Genomic DNA, 12,703 nt, shown 5'->3' on the forward strand with positions numbered 1-12,703 from the left:
CTATAACTCCGGACATGCTTTACAGTGCTGTTCATAACATTATTCCTTGACTACGGCTATTGTTGAGGAATGATGGTGAACATACTGAGTATTTCCTGTAAAGAACATCATCTTCGCTTTGTCTTACTTTATTATGCTAATTAATGCTATTCTGATCAGATGAAGCGCCATCTGTCGGACATTTTTTGAACATTTGTATATTTTTGGTTCTAATAAAACCACATGTCATTCCAAGCATGTGTGTCAATTTGTACCTCTCAATCTACATTATTCTGTGATTTATTCAGTTTTCAAATTTATACTTACTTCTTGATCAGCCGGTACAAATGCTGCATTTTTACATTTGCTACTGTACCATTACAATATGAACCCAACAGAACTGATCTGGAGCCAAGCTGTGGGATTTGGCCCAAGAAGTAAGAAAACTGTTAAGCTGCCAGCCGCACTGGAACTAACACGCACAGCTTTTTCACACTAACTGATGAGTGCTGGTGGGATATAGAACAGCTCGTCATAAAAAAAGAGAAAATGCTGCACCTAATTGGCTTCGTGGATTATGTTGTTGATAGGCTCGTTATTAATGTAGCAGGTAATACTTCCAGAACAGAAATGTACTTCTCTGATTCGGAAAAGGAAGGAGCTAACTGATTAGCAGATGACTGATTGTACGTAATAGCTTCGGTGGCTTTAATATTTAAATATATGGTGAAATCCTTCAATACTCTCTTATGTTACGCAAGGCTTATGCAGGAAAATTACCCTGTGGTTATGTCAGGAATTTTCATCATTCTTGTTTTTAATTACAATAGGAAGGTAAAGGCACTGGTAGTTAACAGAACACCAGCAGTTGACATTTTCAAATACAAGTTCTTAAAATAAGAAAATCACTTTATTCAGAGATGGAGTTTTGACTGTTGTTGCATGGTTGTGCCATCTACAGTGTAATTTGATAACTATCATATTTTTCTAGCAGCCATCTTGAAGTGAGTGCTTCTGTTTGTAACAGTGCATTTGTGTTTCTCTGCGTTCAGTGATTTTCTTCTCGAAATCAATAAGGAGGTAAGTTTTTTGATGTGGCAAAGCAATCCTAAGATATTATTATTTTTTGTGTATAGCTTTTTAGATGGTTCCAGTATTATGCAAAGTAAGCAAATTTGTGAAATATTTGTGAATTTAGGTTATGGTATTGTCAGGGATCAGGTGTCAAGTACTGGTGCTAATATATCCTTACTTTTTACTAGTTGACACATCTGGCAACTACTGGACAGTGTGCAGCACCTGAGTGAATACCTCATACGTAAAAATCCCTTTGTTTGTAACCGCCCAGGGAAATCTTGGTACAATGCTTTTCTGAAGCGCCATCCCAATATTGGGATTAGAATTTCACAAAATCTGACATCACACAGGGCAGGAGCAAAGCAGGAAACTATAAGAAACTGGTTTGATGTGATAGATAAATACACTCCTGGAAATTGAAATAAGAACACCGTGAATTCATTGTCCCAGGAAGGGGAAACTTTATTGACACATTCCTGGGGTCAGATACATCACATGATCACACTGACACAACCACAGGCACATAGACACAGGCAACAGAGCATGCACAATGTCGGCACTAGTACAGTGTATATCCACCTTTCGCAGCAATGCAGGCTGCTATTCTCACATGGAGACGATCGTAGAGATGCTGGATGTAGTCCTGTGGAACGGCTTGCCATGCCATTTCCACCTGGCGCCTCAGTTGGACCAGCGTTCGTGCTGGACGTGCAGACCGCGTGCGACGACGCTTCATCCAGTCCCAAACATGCTCAATGGGGGACAGATCCGGAGATCTTGCTGGCCAGGGTAGTTGACTTACACCTTCTAGAGCACGTTGGGTGGCACGGGATACATGCAGACGTGCATTGTCCTGTTGGAACAGCAAGTTCCCTTGCCGGTCTAGGAATGGTAGAACGATGGGTTCGATGACGGTTTGGATGTACCGTGCACTATTCAGTGTCCCCTCGACGATCACCAGTGGTGTACGGCCAGTGTAGGAGATCGCTTCCCACACCATGATGCCGGGTGTTGGCCCTGTGTGCCTCGGTCGTATGCAGTCCTGATTGTGGCGCTCACCTGCACGGCGCCAAACACGCATACGACCATCATTGGCACCAAGGCAGAAGCGACTCTCATTGCTGAAGACGACACGTCTCCATTCGTCCCTCCATTCACGCCTGTCGCGACACCACTGGAGACGGGCTGCACGATGTTGGGGCGTGAGCGGAAGACGGCCTAACGGTGTGCGGGACCGTAGCCCAGCTTCATGGAGACGGTTGCGAATGGTCCTCGCCGATACCCCAGGAGCAACAGTGTCCCTAATTTGCTGGGAAGTGGCGGTGCAGTCCCCTACGGCACTGCTTAGGATCCTACGGTCTTGGCGTGCATCCGTGCGTCGCTGCGGTCCGGTCCCAGGTCGACGGGCACGTGCACCTTCCGCCGACCACTGGCGACAACATCGATGTACTGTGGAGACCTCACGCCCCACGTGTTGAGCAATTCGGCGGTACGTCCACCCGGCCTCCCGCATGCCCACTATACGCCCTCGCTCAAAGTCCGTCAACTGCACATACGGTTCACGTCCACGCTGTCGCGGCATGCTACCGGTGTTAAAGACTGCGATGGAGCTCCGTATGCCACGGCAAACTGGCTGACACTGACGGCGGCGGTGCACAAATGCTGCGCAGCTAGCGCCATTCGACGGCCAACACCGCGGTTCCTGGTGTGTCCGCTGTGCCGTGCGTGTGATCATTGCTTGTACAGCCCTCTCGCAGTGTCCGGGGCAAGTATGGTGGGTCTGACACACCGGTGTCAATGTGTTCTTTTTTCCATTTCCAGGAGTGTATTTAACAGAGAACAATTTTAAGTCAATTCTTCAAAGTCCCAAATAGTTTTTACTTTAGATGATACTGCTTTCTTTCTGAACCCCAAAGGAAACAAAGTATTGGCCCTGAAAGGAGAAAAAAAATGTGTACCAGCATGTGAATAGTGATGAGAAAGAAAGTCTAACAATTTTGTTGACTGGAAATGCAAATGGTGATTTAGCACCTCCATTGACAGTGTTTAAATACATTCGAATATGACAGGAACTAGCAGAGAGTGTACCAAAACATTGGGGAATAGGTAAATCTGAAACACGTTGGATGACAGGTCCATTATTCTTTGAATTTGTAACGAATGTTTTCCATCCTTACCTTCTAGGAAAGAAAATACCACTGCTAGTCATTGTGTTTATTGATGGCCATGTGTCACATCTCACCTTACACACTAGTAAGTTTTATGATGAGCATGGGATAATACTCGTAGTTCTGCTTCCAAATTCTACACATCTTCTTCAACCTATGGATATTGCTGTCTTTCATTTATTAAAGGAATGTTGGAAAAACAAGGTACATCAGTGGAGATTGGAACATTTGGATCATTTGGATCTTAAGCACTTTAAGAAGATCCATTTTGTACCCTTACTGGAACAAACTCTGGATGAGTTCATTAAACCGTCTGTCCTGCAGAATGGGTTCAGGAAGACTGGACTTGTTCCATGGAATCCAGAGACCGTAGACTACTCAAAAATTCCATCAGTGAGTGATGATGTTATACTTACCACTCACAGAACTGCCACATTTGAAAAATTAAACTTAAAGAGTTGGATTAGAGGTTCTAGAAACATACATTGGGAAAGATAAACTGTCATGTTTTGAGTCTTCAAGTGATATGTGGGAAGGAAATATAAATGACCAGTCTTTGTTTTTGCTTTGGAAGGAAATTAAAACTTATTGTCATAATTCTATCCTTTCCCAGTCTGTTGATGACACAAACAACTGTGTGGCAAATCAAAATGAAAAAGTGGAAGAAGGAAATGTCCATCCACATGAAAAACCAGATAATGAAGTAATAAAAAATAAAAAATAGGAAGACATGAAAAGCTTTCAGGCAACAACCAAAAAAAAAGAGAGAGGAGACTAATGTAACAGACCAGTGTGTCACACCCAAGAAGTCAATGAAAAATTCTGATTTTCCTCAGTGTGCTCCTAGTGGAAATATTAATAGGAAATCAGGGGACCAACTAATCCCCTCCCCATTAAACATGCATTATTCTGGCCACAGAATACAGGAAAACAAGGGAAAAGAAGATTAAGAGGCAGACTTCCAAGTGTTGTGACATCCAACCAGTGGCAGGAATATCATCATAAGAAGGAACAACTGAAGCTACAAATAGAAAGACTAAAAGCTGAGAGAGCAGAAGCATGAAAACTGAAGAAAGAACAGTCTGAGATTGTTAAGAAACTCAAGAAGCAAACTAAAGCAGAGAATTGTAGAAAGCCAAAAGTGCACAAGAAAACAACAATTTCAGTATCCTCAGATTCTGAAGATGAAGAATGGAGTGAGTCAGGCAGCAGTGTGGATGACATTAGTATGCTCCCTGATAGTGATTTGCAGACATCTGATGGCAAGGAAGATGGCAATTCTGATCAAATTAATATAACAGAAAAAGAAACAGCAAACAAAGAAGAAAATATGAATAAATTTTATAAAAATGGTGAATTTCTTCTTGTTTCTTTTCCTGAAAAGAAGAGATATTTCAAATATGTTTTTATTGTTCAGTGTGTGTTTGAGGATGGTGAAATAGAAGTAATGGCTCTAAAATCGTGCAACTGTCAGAAAAAAGCTTTTTATGTTGATGAAAATGATGTTAGTGTTATTAGTCCACCACAGGTTATTGACAAGCTTCCTTTACTACTCTCAAATATCACTAATGAACATTTGAAATATGAATTCCAAAACAGTATTGACTGTGATGTGTAGACGGAAGTTATTTATTTAGTGTCAACTACTGAATATTTTTCCTGTCAACTACTGAAACTTTCATGTCTCACTAGTGTCAACTACTGATGACTGCACTTACACTTTTGTTATAATTTTTATTTACCATTTACTGTACCTTCACTTAGTGAATTATAATAAATATCAAATCGCAAAAGATCAAAGAACCTGAAGATTAATTGTGTTTGTGCCCAACATCCACTTGTATTCATAAATATCAAATTAAAGTAGTTTCATTTCTTAAGGTGTCAACTACTGGTGCCTTTAGCTTACGTTAGCTAAAAACGATAATGTGTTGCGGCTTTCCTCTAGTGGTATAAGGGGCATATTGTGGGAGATTTTCAGTGTATTATTTCATTCTGCAGAAAAATTAAATGACATTCAAAGCTGTATCGCTCCTCTGCTCATTCCTTTTTATGTGTTACTGCAGCTCAGTCACTATATGCTAGCTGTACCAGCTGACCGGCCAGTGCAGAATACATAATGCAATGTTTACGTTAGGTTTATTCTTATGATGAATGGATTATAAATGTAACTGATGTTATACACATTTAATTGTAGTTAAAACCGCTGAAAACTTTTTGCTTCAAAATTAACACACAGCAAAATAGTTCACATTCACTAATTCTTTTCCCCCAAGCAGAGAATTTAATTTTCAAACTGTTGTTTCAAGTCAGCCACCACGATTTTTGCATTTTATCATCTTGAAAAGTTTATTTTCAAAATTCAACAGAATATCACAGCAGTCTTGTTACTCCAACAACATTAGAATCTGGAGCTAAAACAGAAGCAGTTGTAATAGAGGAATTTTGTTGCTAATAGGCCGGCCGGAGTGGTCGAGCGGTTCTGAGTGCTTCAGTCTGGAACTGCGCGACTGCTACGGTCGCAGGTTCGAATCCTGCCTCGGGCATGGATGTGTGTGATGTCCTTAGGTTAGTTAGGTTTACGTAGTTCTAAGTTCTAGGGGACTGATGACCTCAGAAGTTAGGTCCCATAGTGCTCACAGCCATTTGAACCAACACACATAGAGTATGAAAAACACACACTTAATCTTATTTTCATTATAGCTTTCACAGCAAGGATAGCAAAGTTTAATTAACAGATCTCTTCTAGAGTACATCTGCACTGATATCCAACAGCTCACTGATGTAAATACAGTTACCAAGGTGTTAACATGCAGTGCGGCCTTCCAGTGCCTGTAACTGTGTTTTTAGAGATACATATTTGTTTTATAGCCATTAGGCTGCGGTCCAGACATATTTATCTGTCTAACGTTTGCCACCATGGGTGGCCGAGCAGTTCTAGGTGCTTCAGTCTGGAACCATGCGACCGCTACGGTCGCAGGTTCGAATCCTGCCTCAGGCATGGATGTGTGTGATGTCCTTAGGTTAGTTAGGTTCACATAGTTCTAAGTTCTAGGGGACTGATGACCTCAGCTGTTAAGCCCCATAGTGCTCAGAGCCATTTGAACCATTTGTTGCTAATAGCAGTTGTGCAAAATATTTAAAAAAAAAACATTCAAAAACTCAAAAAGGAACAACCTATGTCAAATTCAGAAGTGCTTCAGGTAAGATTTTATCTACTTTCATTGTGGGAGCATTCCAAAAGATAAATGAATGAACTTAAATACAGAAACTTGGAAACAAAAATAAATAACTTTATTTTCTTCCTCATTAAAGAGCAAAAAAGGTGACAAAAAATTTAAAAAGGTGATAACCTTGAAAGTGAGAAAGGTAAGTGAGTCCTCACCCTGAATGAGTAGTCATAGTTTTAGCCATCTATATGACATATGCAGTGAACTATTCTGACAGCAGATTTATCTCCAATAATATAGCAATGTGTGACTGTCTGGATTTTGGATCTATAATGTGGATTCATATTTTAATGTAGGTTAGGACTCTAGCAGTGAGATGCAAGGAGAAATTTTAAACTTTTTGGGAAAAGGAGAAACAATTACATAAAACATGTTGTAATGTGGAACACCGAATGGGAAATTGCGGCAGGTTGAAAAAAATGTCTGGCTCTACTTTTAATCAAAATATGGTGAACTTGAAGCTAATGTTGTGGCATTAGCTTCAGGGAGGACCTCACAAGCAGCCAAGAGATATATGGGCCAGCCAGCGGGCACTGCAACAGTGCTGTCACTGCACCCTGTGTGACTGTCAGTGGTAGTGTTGAAAACATGGTGTTTCCACAGCTGAATTTTTGATGGGAGCCAGCCTCTTGCCATAACACCAGCTAGAGAGGGGGGATAAAAGCTTACTACCCAGGCGTGAGCAGCATTCCTTCAGCGTTATGAATTCGACCAGACAGTCTCCACATCAGTCAAATGTAAAGCAAAGCTGTTCCAGACTCATTGAGCAGCATCAAGAAGCAACTGAAACTGCTTATCTCTCCCTGATGCATCAGTCTTGACGGTTCCAGGTACTGAACTGGGTCTACGGAGGCAAGGTTGCCCATAGGGTGCCGTCGCCAGTCTCGGGTTTGACCAGGTGCCTGCGTTCTTCCCACCAGTCTCACAGAGCTCCACCCCATCACTCTCTTTTATGGCACAAAGCTGACAAAATGACTTGTCTCAGCAAGGTCACTGCCTGCCACCAGCTGCTACCTACAAGTCACAACGAGTTACTGGGCCACTGTAAGAATGGCACCAGGTGATAAGAATGTTTCTCTTGAATAAACATTCATGACTACATATTCACCATAATGCTAGACAACCCATATCAATGCTTCCCGCACAAGTATTGTGTATCCCAATCCAGGAAAAAGTGGCTGCATTACAATACCAAAAAGCAATTTATTCAAGTGTTATTTTCAGATGCAGAGTAGAAAACTGTAAATTATGTATCAGTATATAGTGTGGGGCGAAAAAAGAACTAATTACTGGTATTGGTTACGATTTCTTTTTTTAACTCAGCATTGACAAACTCGCATTGAAAATTGATAACATAGGATGTGAAGAGGATGATAATGAAGAACCAATTCAATCCAAAGGGACATCACAGTGATAAATATCTTGGACTTCTAGAGAACACTGGTTTAAATGGGTTGGAACAAGCTGCAAGGCTTACTTACACAAAAAAAAAGAAAAAAAGAAAAGGAAACTGGCTAAGCTTTTCATTAAGGGCAAGAAGGGTGTTACATTGTAAGCTTTGCAAACAGAACTTGACATAGAAATAAGAGCTGCAGAGATTGACTGACTTGGTAGAAGAAGAAATGGTAATAGTCTTTTCAATAATACTTTATCATAATGAAAGAGATATTAATGACAGTTAACTATTCTAGTGTGTAACAAACAGTACAAAGGATAACTCAGGCAAATCTTCTATTTTATGTGCAGATTGAAGGTGGAGAGGGGAAGAAATGAAATGGGAGGGATCACTGCTGTCAGCTGTGTTGGGACATTATATGGAAACTGCAGGTGTGGTAACCACTGTGCCATCCGGGACACTGTGTTATCGCAACTGCACCGTCTGTCTCAGTTCACATCATGGCTGATCCACACCCTCGTCAAGTACCAATTATCCATAGCCCCTGTCCATTTCCTCCATATTCTCTCTTCCAAGATTCCCACAGGACGTTGGATGCATCTGTGCATCCGCACTGAAGGGGGAGATTAATGTTTAATATCCCATCGACAACGAGTTCAATAGAGATGGAGCACAAACTCAAATTAGGGAAGGATGGGGAAGGAAATCAGTCATGCCTTATCAAAGGAACCATCCCAGCATTTCCCTGAAGCAATATACGAAAATCAAGGAAACCCTAAATCTGGATGGCTGGACGCGGGTTTGTACCGTCGTCCTCCCAAATGCGAGCCCACTATGCTGCACAACCACTGCGCCATCTCGCTCGGTCTCTGTACTGAGGAAGGTGAATTTATTGCCCAGCTAGGCCTATCAAATTACATATATGAATGTGTCATGTCTGTTCTTTTGACATTCATATATTTCTATTTTATGGCACCAGGAATATGAAAAATTTAAAGAAAAAATGAGGCATTACTAAACACTAAGAAGTCTTTGCCAATAAGAAATAACAGAAGTTGCAGCAATACACATTTTGGAATCTCCACCACCGAAGATGGAATAACTAAAAGTACAAGTCGGATACAAATACAAAGAATTTCAACTACAGTGCCAGCAGCCACTGGTCAAAAGCAAGGAAAAGAGATGCTTAATTGCAAGAAGTTCGCCCAAAAATTGTAAGAATGCACAAAAGAGAAGAATAATGAAAATGAATGCACTCACTGTTAAGAAAAAGTACATGTAAAAATGTCAGAGTATGTAACTGAAAAGTGAAGGCCCTAATTGACAGTGACAGTCAATTTATAACAACAAGTTGTTTATGAGGCAATGGATGATCCAGCATTACTGAATACAAATATAGCTTCACATCATTTGGGATAAACTTTGTTTCTCCCCAAGGATACTTTACAGATATGCCAACTGGTGAGATTAACCATATGAAGGCTACAACAGATATTTATGTGGTTTATGAGGACACTATATATTTTGTTGTGATAGTTGGGAACAATATTCTAGACGAAACTTAAATAAGCAAGTGTGGAGTTACTATTAGGATCCAAGAGGGGGTAATTCACCAGATGTATATCCGTATAGCACACAAACAAGAATTACATATAGAAAGCCTTCTAGAGATGACACAAAGGAAAATGACAAACTGCCTATTGGCTTCTGTCTCGGGTTCTTTGGCCGGCGTTCATCTAATGATTTTTCTGACGTTTCACCAGCACGAGTGGCTGGCATTGTCAAAGTTTCACCCTCCATAGAATTTAGTGCTTCCACATACTATTATCCAATGTGAAACCATCGCATTCATCTCGCAAAACTGTACTAAATGAATTCTCTGATAACTAGCTAGAACAGATTATTCAGAATCCTACTCACGCTGGAAACATTTTGGATCTAACATCAAGTAATAAACCTGACTTGTTTGAGAATGTCCATGTACAAACTTGTATAAGTGACATGTGGCATTTGTAGCAACAAAAAACAAGCAGAAGGATTTATATTTTGAGCAAACTATAAATAGCAGTCAAATGAAAATACGGCATATGGCAAGAAAGTAAGTAATCTCTTTATTATTTCAAACGTAACAGCTCTAACTGCTAATGTGTTTATCAAACGGTAGACAAGATCAATGGTTTCATGGGAAAATGTGTCAGTGGTGTTGAGACATAACTGAAATCACTAATAGTGTACAGAGCTCCAGGGCCCAATGGAATCACTAACAGAATCTATAATGAATTTATGCCAGATTTAGCTCCTCTTTTAAGCATAATCTACTGTAGACCCATCAAACAGAAAACTCTGACCAGCAGTCGGAAGCACAGGTCACTTCCATCCACAAGCAGGATAGCAGAAGTGAGCCACAAAACTGCAATCCAATACCCTTGATATCTATTTGATACAGAATCTGAGAACATATTCTGAGATCAAGTGTAATGATGTATCCTGAACAGAACAACCTCTTTCATACCAACTGCCACGGTATCAGAAAACTTCAATACTGTGAAGTGTAGCTTTCACTTTTCTCATATGACGTCCTAAATGCTATGGACCAAGGCAGTCACGTAGATGCAGAATTTCTCGATTTCCGAAAAGTATTTCACTCAGTACCACACCTATGCTTATTATCTATGATCGTATGGGGCATCAAATGACATTTGCAAATGGGTTAATGATTTCGTAGTAGGGAGGACGCAGCATGTTATCTTGGATGAAGAGTCATTGACAGAGGTAGAAGTAACTTCAGATATGCTCCATTGAAGTTTGTTGGGTTCCTTGCTGTTCATGTTGTACATTAATGACCTTGAGGGAATATAAATAATAATGCAGTTATCTATAATAATAAGTGTAACACAAACATTCAAAGTATTACGAAGACTGGTGATCTGTTTTAAAAAGTTCAAAAATTTAAAATTGTGCACTTCACAAAACAAAAAACATACAGTATCCTATGACTGCAGTATCAATGAATCATAACTGGAGTTGGTCAGTTAACACAAATACCTGGATGTAACTGTTTGTAGGGATATGAAATGGAATGGTCACATAGACTGAGTTGCAGGTAAAGCAGGTGGCAGACTTTAATTTATTGTGGAGAATACCATACTAGGGAAATATAGTCATTCTACAAAAAACATTGCTTACAAATTATTTATGCAACCCATCCTAGAATATTGCTCAAGTGTGAGGAACACATAACAGATAGGAATAATGGGATATTGAACATACATAGAAAACTACAAATGGTATCAGGATTATCTGACCCATGGGAGTGTGTCATAGAAATGCTGAAGACTCTGAGCTAGCAGACACTTGATACAGGCAAATTATACTGAGAGAACTACTTACACAAGCTTTAAGGATCATCTTTAAATGATGAGTCTATGAACATACTACAACTCCCTGTTTCCTGCTGTAGGTATTAATGGGACTAGATTAGATTCAATGCGGCACACACATGGAATTTATGTAATCATTCTTCTCACACTCAATATGTGAATGGAACAGGAAGGAGCCTTAACAACTGGTACCTCTGCCATACAACTTCCAGTGATTTGCAGAATATGGATGTAGATGTGAAAAGGACATTTCACCATTAAGCAAATTCAAAAGGAAGCAAAACAAGATTATAATATACCAGGGGATATATATATTACAGGAGAAACATCAGAAGCTTTTGGAATAAAGAGTGGAATGAGGCAAAGAGGTGGGCTCTCACCTGTGCTCTTGAACTGTGCCAAATGGTTCAAATGGCTCTGAGCACTATGGGACTTAACATCTGTGGTCATCAGTCCCCTAGAACTTAGAACTACTTAAACTTAACTAACCTAAGGACATCACACACATCCATGCCCAAGGCAGGATTCGAACCTGCAACCGTAGCGGTCACGCGGTTCGAGACTGAAGCGCCTTGAACCGCACGGCCACACCGGCCGGAGAACTGTGCCCTTGAGAAGGTTATTCACGAGTGGCGCAAAGAACTGGCAAACCAAGAAATTAAAAATGGTGTCAGGCTGGGTTACAAGAAACAAAATCTTGAAATCAATTGGCTCTCTTTTGCAGATGATATTGAATTTTTGTTCTGATTCCATGGAAACAGCTAAGAGACTGATTAATGAGCTTAATGTACAAGCACAGAAGATGGCCTCTAAATTTCATTTGAGAAAACCGAGTTTATAATTGACACAAATTCACCACCAAGGGAACTTATGGAGGGCCAAGGCAAAATAAAGAGAGTTGAAAAGTTTAAATACCTTGGAGAATAGATAGCATCCAACTTATCGGCGAAAGAAGCCTTCATACCGTGCTTGAACAAAATGGAAATGGCATTCCATTTAGCCAAAAACATCTACAACAAAAGATCGGTATCGTTCAATGCAAAGTTAAAGCATTACTGCAGTGTTATCCGTCCGGAGGTATTGTATGCTTCTGAATGCCTAGTAATGAACAAAGGCCTAATGGGAAAACTGGAGGCTAAGGAAAGGAAGATTTTGAGAAAGATCTTAGGTCCCATCAAAGAGAATGGGGAACATAGAAGATATTATAATCATGAACTGTATTCCCACATAGAGAAGATAACCGATACCATCCAGAAAAGAAGGATATATGTTTTATGGACATATGACCCGAATGAGCCCTGGAAGACTCACCAATTATATGATCACCTACTTTCAGGAGAAGAAAACAAAATGTCCCTGGTTCACAGAGGCGGAGGAAGATCTGAAAGAAGTGGGGATCACCCATGATTTCATCTTGGAGCATGTCCCATTCAAGGAGAAACTTATGGCATGGCAGGGTTTCCAAGAAAAGCT

Source organism: Schistocerca americana, chromosome 1 (assembly GCF_021461395.2).
Source record: "Schistocerca americana isolate TAMUIC-IGC-003095 chromosome 1, iqSchAmer2.1, whole genome shotgun sequence".
Taxonomy (NCBI): Eukaryota; Metazoa; Arthropoda; class Insecta; order Orthoptera; family Acrididae; genus Schistocerca; species Schistocerca americana.